Here is an 8244-nt window from a genome sequence, read left to right on the forward strand (position 1 = left end):
CGAGGAGTGTGTGAAGATGGCTCACTGAGCAGGTCTGCTCCCAAATCATAGGCCATGGCTTCCAGAAGGATTTGTACCAAAGGATAAACTCAATCTCAGCTGCTACCTGACTCACTGGGCTCCCAGCTCCGTCAAGCCCACCTATGAAAAGGCCACCGTTGGAACAAGGAGGATATGGCCAGGGGGTCACCACTCCTAAAAGACCATGTCTGGTGCTCCAGAAGGCCTCTGAAGCTGATGCATTAAGGGAAGCTGCACTGCTGACTAGAGCCTTCCAGATGATGCGCTGACCCCTCCCACCAGAACCACTGCCCCCCCAAAATAGCACAGAACGGTGGGACTAATTTCAGTTGCCTGGATCTGCCCAGCCGTGGTACTGGGAGCCCAGGGCAGTCAGGAGCTAGGTGTCCAGCCACTGTGGTCTTCTGACTGCCTTGGCCTGAGATCAATGCATGGCAGGAGTCTTACCCAAGGAAATGTAATAAAGCAGATTCTCAGCTTTAAAAAGGGGGGGGAGGGGAGGCGGGGGGCAAGGTCTTTCAGCTGTGGGATTTTGTAAAAATCAAAATCAAATTAATAAACCTTCTTCAAGAGGGAAGAACTAGGGCATAGTCACAATCCCCAGCAAGCAAAAGCAAACTCCAATAAACATCTCAGTGTCCAATTATCTAAGACTCACTCATGGTTTTCTGCGATGCTCCAAAGGGCTCAGGTCACTTCCCCAGCTATGCCTCTGAGACACACACAGCTGTCTTCTAGGCTCTAGCAGGCAGGCTCCACTTGACTGCTGTTGTTGGTTTTGGTAGCCATACAATGGTACTGGCATTTTGAAAACTGCTGGTGTCTTCTACTGCAACTGGCCTTCACTTTTACCAGCAGTCTCTTATAGTTTCTCTTCACCATGCCCAACCTTAACATCTCTGCATGGCCCTTGCAACACTAAGTCTTAAGCTGCCGCTGGAGTTTGCTTCACCAACGACCTCTCTTGGCCTCTTCTAATGCCAAGCCTCAAGTGCTTTCAGTGGCCCCTTCATGCCTTCAAAACCAGTTCCACCTGAGTGGCTGTTAAACTGCCAAGGTTGGGTGCTCGAATAAGGTCATTAGAGAGTTTAAAGAAGTGAAAAACAAAACAAAACAAGGCAGGAGAAAAATCTCCAAAATCTACTGAAGTGGACAAAAAGTGGTCTGGAGTATGACTGGGAATGACGTCAGTAAAAAGAAATGCGTTATTTCTGCAGGGAGAGTGATGAGGGTTTTCTGATGCCAGAAGCCGGAAGAGGGATGGCTTGATGATGTGAGGTGACAATTGAAGGCTGTTTGGAAAGAGTGGAAGGATAAAAGCTAGAAAAGGGCACAGGGGGCAAAGAGAATGTTCCTCCCACTTCCATGGCTTGGAGTAAATGATCACAGAAGAGAAACAACCAATACCTAAGAAGGCTCATAAAGAAATTACATCACCAAGGGAAGTCAGATTAATTTCAAAGCAAGACTGTAAAAAGAGATTGCCCATGACTGACTATGAGTTCCAATTAGATAGTTTCAAGACGGGCAGATGAGAGGTGTGGAACAGAGACACTGCCAAAGAAAAGCGTGTGGATGAGAAATGACTTCAGGACCGAGCTCATCTAGAGTGACAAATTTTTAAATGCTACTAAAGTTGATTATGAGACTAGTCTCATTCCTTTTCCTATAATGCGGGTGAGGAAGGTGAGGAAGGAGAAGAGCAATTATAGGGGGTAATTCCTCCTCTTTGATAATTTTTATCTTATCTATGATTGATAAACAATACTTGTACATATTCATAGGATTCAAGGTCATGCTTTGGTCCATGAATACCCTGTGAAACAATCAAATCATGCTAATTACTGTATCCATCACGTCAAATAACTATCTTTTTGTTATGGTGAGAAGATTTTTAATCCACTCTTTCATCTATTTTGAAATATACAATTTGTTGTTAGTAAATATAATCACTGCACATGCAATGCATGATCACAACTTATTCTTCCTGTGAAATGAACTGTGTGTCATTGATTAATGTCTTCTCTTTTCCCATTAATTTCTTTCCCAGGCCTGATAATCAGCATTCTTTGCTTCTTCAACTGTCTCAGGTTTCCTGAGAGAGACTGTGCAGTCTTTCTGCTCTGTGTGCTTGCTTCATTTCTCATTGCATTATGCCCTTTGGCTTCATCTATGTGATAAGCAACAGAATGCATTGGCTTATGGTATTCTATTGTGTATATGAACCATGTTTTTAAAATTTCGTTATCTCTTAATGGGCATTTTCGTTGTTTTCACTCTTGGCTACTGCAAACTCATTGCACTAAACATGGAGGTACAGATATCTCTTTTCACATAGATTTTTGTTTCTTCAGGCTATGTACCATCAGTAGAATGTCTATATCCTATGGCATTCTAGTTTTGACTCTTGAGGAACTATGATCCCATTTTCTGCAACTTAGAATACTTCCAACAGTGTACAAATGTTCCCTTTTATTCACAACACTTGTATCTTTCACCTGTGTTTTTCATTATTAATATACTAAGAGTTCCAAGCTAGTAATAAGTAGGAAATAATTTCTCTTTGTGCTTTTAAATTGCGTTTCTCTGATGACTGAATGTTGACCATCTTTTCCTATAACCTTTGTCTATTTGCACTCTTTCTTGTTTTTAAAGTGTCAAATTAGAAAGGGCGGGTAGTAAAACAAAGGAAGTATACAGGAGGAAATGGAACATTAGCTTAAAATGGAGGATGGTTTGCAATACAGAGGGAGAAAGAGAGAAGAAGGAAAAACAACACTAATTTTAAAATACATAAAGAAAACTGCTATTTCTGTTTACTGAAAAATATATAGATATTTTATGCTTATACAAATTATGTTACTTAAAGTCATAATGCTTCTCACCATCTCATAGGTTGTGTAACAAGACTCCCAATCCCAGATGTGGGAAACCCCGATTAGGCTCTTGCTCAGGGTAGTTGCAGAGATCACCAAATAACATAATTGCTGACACTGCCTTTGGTGGCCTCCTGGGACTTGAATATAGGATCCTATTCTTGAAAACATCACGTACTTCAGACACAGGACTCGTTTTCTCTTCCCTATGCTGTCAAGATCACACAGAAGCCGGAGTGTTCATCTCCTGGCTCTGGCGCTCAGGCTTTCCCACAGACCTCTCTGCACTCCCAGCTCAATTCCTGCTCACAGTGAAGTCGCCATTTCCCACATTGTGCAAACTGAAACATCGGAGTCTGCTTCAGTTGATTCCACACCAGATCTTGTTGATCCCTTGTCTTTAATAAATCTTGTAGTTATCAGCTATGTAACTTATAAATACATAAAATAATGTATATATGGTAATGGATGCATTTGTATATTTTCAGACAGACATCCACATTTGTGTTTGTGTATTCATGGACTTTCCTTTAGAGTAATATCAGAGAGTAAAGACATACTATGTAATTACGTACTTATTATAAAACTAATTCCATAATTACTGCTTATGATAAATATCAGGTTTATAGTCAAGTGGAAAAATGCTTCTTTCAGCCCAAAATGTCCAGCTTTGTTTATTACTACTACTGTCACTTACCATCTCTGAGGGTTTGAAAAAACTCCTTAACTCTTTAATGCCTCAGTGTGCCTTGTGTGCATTTGATTTTCTTTCCTTCTTTCCTTTCAGAGATTGAACTAATCATCAAATGCATGCTAGACATGTGCTCCAGTCCCATGCAGTACCCCAAATTCCCATGTCTTAGTTTATAAGAAAAATAACACCATTCTCATCATTTATAAAAATCGTTGCTAACTGCCATACGTAAACTCGCACACACGTGGCAAATTTGTACCAGTAAAAGAGTGTTTGTAGAGCTAAAACTCCAACAAAGGGCAACGTGGGCACAGAACCTTCACCTCCCTGTTCAGAAACACTTCACTCTTCACGGTGGGGGGAGGGGAGCAGGGACTGCATCAGACATGAACTCTGGAGCCTGAGATTCGATCACTTCCCCTTGACTGGGAGGCCCTTTGGGCACACAGAGGAAGAGGATGCAGGCATTGAGGATGAGACCTGATAGGGTGTGGTCAGCTGGTGGGAAAAGGAGCCCACCCCTCCATCCCCTACTCCCATCAGAGGTCTAGGGTGGGAGAGGGAGGGAGGGAGGGAGGGAACATGAAGATAAGAGGGAGGGGATAACAATCAGGATGTAATGTCGATAAATTATAATAAAAATTTAATTAGATAAATATGTATAAGTTCATAGTAATAAAAGCAACAATCTAAATATTTATCAGTAGGAGAATAAAGTTAGGAATTATGGTGTATTTTTGCAATTGGGAACTCTACAACTGTTTTCTTAAAAGGTAATCTTTCGGTAAGCTGATTTATAAAAACAACCAAGAAACATTAAGTATAAAAAACAACATAAAATATATGTATGTTAGTGAATGCGTTTGTTTATTTTCATATATTGCAATATGTGCTTGTGAATTCATGGCCTTTCCCTTAGGTAATAGCACAAAGAAAAGTCAGATTGTGTCAGATCATGTCACTGACGCACAGTTTGTAGAGAAATAATCACCTAACCACTGTGTGCCTCGGTTTCCTCAGTTTGAAAGTGGTAAGAAAAATTATAATTGCCAATTCTGCTATGTATACAGTGATCGGTAATTGAGCTAAGAGTCTTTGAATGCTGGACACTGGCAGACACACACAGGTGGTTTTCAGTCCTTGTTCCGCTTGTCTTAATTATAGCTGAAGTCAGCAAAAGATTCCACAGAGAAGACAACTGAGCTGGAGACAGAAGTGAGGAAGCTTATTTATATTATGTACTTACGGTCTTTTTACACCTGAATTTTTCATCTTATTCACATATTGCATATTATAAAATGCTTTATCATATTTTGCTTTTTCAATTACTCTTTTTTTAATTATTCTGAATTACACAGGCCATTTTCATTCACTCACTTAATTTGAGCAGTCCCCACCAAACCCTGCTACCCTCCTCCTCCTCCCCCCTCCTCCTCTTCCCCCCTCCTCCTCCCCCTCTTCCTCCTCCTCCTCCTCAGATCTCCCTTCTCCATCAGTCTTGTTTGTTCCTCTAGATGAGTTCTCAATTTTCCTAATGCTGTAACTCTTTAATACAGTTTCTCATATTGTGGTGACTGCCAACAATAAAGTTGTTTTTGTTGCTACTTCATAGCAGTAATTTTTCTACTGTTATAAATCATAATGTAACTATCTGGGTTTTCAGATGGCCTTAGGCAACCCTTGTGAAAAGATCACTTGACCCCCCAAAGGGTCTCAACCTACAGATTAAGAACAACTGCTTAATCTGTCCCATTCTCATGTCAACATATATTTATTAAAACATATATTTATTAAAAACAAATGCATACAAGTGAGAGAAAACATGTGGCAATTGTCTTCGAGACTACTTCAAGTTGATATTTTCTTGCAAATAATATAATCTCACTCTTAATTATGTTTTTTAAATGTCCATTGTGTACATACATTACAGTTTGTCTGTCCATCCTCTGCTAGCCACTTAGGTCCAAACCGTAACTTAGCCACTATGAGTAGGACTGACCTGAACAGTGGTGTGCAAGCGTCTCTTTCTATGTACTATGTTTCTAAGAATCTTAAATAGAGTAGACCCTGAATGAATCTTAATCACATCATTTCTTATCATTTGCTTCAAAGATTCAAATCTATATTTTACAGCCCTTCAACGATGCTTGCTAGGTTTGTCTTTATTTTGGATATTTACATTTTCAAGCACGTTTTCAAAAGTCACTGGGCCTTGACAATGAAAAGTAAAAGCCCATCACTCATGTGAGAGCTGTAGTGAGGAGTCTATGCCTCACTATGGCTGTGTCACATGGCCCTATAGCGCTGTGTTTCTGGGTAAATAGTAACTTTGGTAAGTGACTGTTATGATTGAGACATAATTTACTGTGTATTTTCTCTTCCTAAGCCTTTTCATGTTTGTTCATAAGGTTAGTGTGAGGACTCAGAATACAGTGCTACTTCCTAATAATAAATTGTCACCCTTCTGTATTTCCTGAGGAGGAATCAGTTCAAATGGATAAAATTAAAAGTATGTTTTAAATTGTGTATTTCCAATTTTAAAAGTTCATGTAGTGATTTGTTGTTGTTGTAGTTATTGCTATTTGTTAGAGACAAAATCTTGCTATCTTGCTATATATCCCGAGCTGGCCTCAAATGTACTCTGCGCCTGTTCCTGACTCCTGAAGTGTTATAGGAGTGTACTGCTGTGGCCAGCTCTACTTTAAGGGTTTTAATGATCTAATTAGTTTTACTCGGATTTTTCACAGGAGCTTGAGTGGGAGTGTGTCTATAAGGTCACATGCACCTTACCTGTACCTAGAAAAAAGGCTTGTTAATTGGGCAAAGAAAGGAGGTTAACAAAAGTAGGACAGGCATAAGAGAGAGTAACAGGATTTCTTTGATCAAAATATACTGCTTACATGCTTGAAGTTGAAACTATTATTGTTTATACCTATTATATGCTAATGAAACACTCAAATATTTGATGAGTTAAAAATGTAGTTTTAAAGGCTAATTAGGAACTAAATGGTCTGACTATTTGGATGGTGTTTACTGAGCATTTCAGACACTGGAATAATCTGGTAATCAGATTCAAGCTTATATTTTGTGAAGACTGCCTTAAAATGGAACTGTAGAATTATATGATGATAGTCTTAGAAAAATGTTTTATATTCAACTCAACTAGGAACACCCAACATTGAGTTATAATGTAAAGGTGACATGAAAAAGTCAAGTCTTCTCATTGGCATTTCATAACGTCTACGTTTACAGTTTAATATATTCTTGTCAAGAGTAGTGGTTGTATCCATAATTCTCATGTAGAAAGTTGAAGCAGGAGATTGGCAAATCCTACATCACCATGAGTTAAGCAACAGAATCCCAGCCAAAACCAAAACAAAGAAATAACAGAAAACACACAAATAAAATGTTATTCTAGACTTCATTAAATCCTTCTTAGCCCTCTACCTAACACACACACACACACACACACAGAGAGAGAGAGAGAGACAGAGAGACAGAGAGAGACAGAGAGACAGAGAGAGAGAGAGAGAGAGAGAGAGAGAGAGAGACAGAGAGAGAGACAGAGAGACAGAGACAGAGAGACAGAGAGACAGAGAGACAGAGAGACAGAGAGACAGAGAGAGCAATGAGCAACATTGTTATGGTCACAAAGTAAGTGGACCAAAGGCCGTTGATACTAGGAAGCCAATGAGGCATCTTTGGCCCAATGCTCTTTGTCTGCATGGTATTACAGTTTTTTGAAAAATTTTAACAAAGAAATTAATAGAGATGTTTTCAATTGTTTAAAATGCTCAAGTCATACTATGATGAACCTGTCACTAGACTGATGCCAACATACATTAATATTAAGAAATATTTCCGATGCTTACTACCTTTCAGATGATTCTTTCATATATTCTATTTGTTTTGACAGGGAACTGGATTAAGTATACTGTTATCTTTCCTTTACAGATAAGGAAATCAAGTTTCAAGCACAGGACCCTGTTCTTGCCTGCCTACACACTCTCCATTGCCCATGATTTCTCAAGCAACTGTTAAATCAACTATTTTAATTTGGCTCAATTCTCCATGACCTGCCTGAGCTAAAATTCTGCCCCAATAAGTTTTGAGTTTGTTTTGCATAGATCTTTTTTTTTTTTTTTTTATCTCTTAGACCTTTCCTGAAATAGGTGATGCTGTGTGATATTGACAGAACTTTTTCCTGTCTTTTACCTCACTTTTATCTTCTAGTTCCAGCTTTAAAGTTCTACCTTTAAAGAAGTCAAACAGAGCAATAGGTAAGTTTGTAGGTGTGTTTTCGTGTAACTTATGGGAAGTTCCATTCCTATTTAGAATAACTCACCATTGATGCTGATATTGTTTTTACTATTAAAAAAATTACTCCCTTTTCCCATTTATATCTCCACCATCATTGTCTGACAGATACAAAATAAAATGTTGCCATAATCTTACATTCCTTCTCTCCTCTCTCCACCATTAAGTTAGTTTCCAATATCCATCTCCTCCTCTCTCTTAAAACTCCATTGCCTTCCTCGACACACTTCTGTAAGACAATGCTGGCTGATTTCCACCCCCCTCACGTTTCTCAATGTTGTAATTACTATATTAGTTCCACCTTCAACAAACTTACACAAAGCTCCTTTCCAGACA

The sequence above is a fragment of the Acomys russatus genome, chromosome 31 (genome assembly GCF_903995435.1).
Source record: "Acomys russatus chromosome 31, mAcoRus1.1, whole genome shotgun sequence".
Classification (NCBI taxonomy): Eukaryota; Metazoa; Chordata; class Mammalia; order Rodentia; family Muridae; genus Acomys; species Acomys russatus.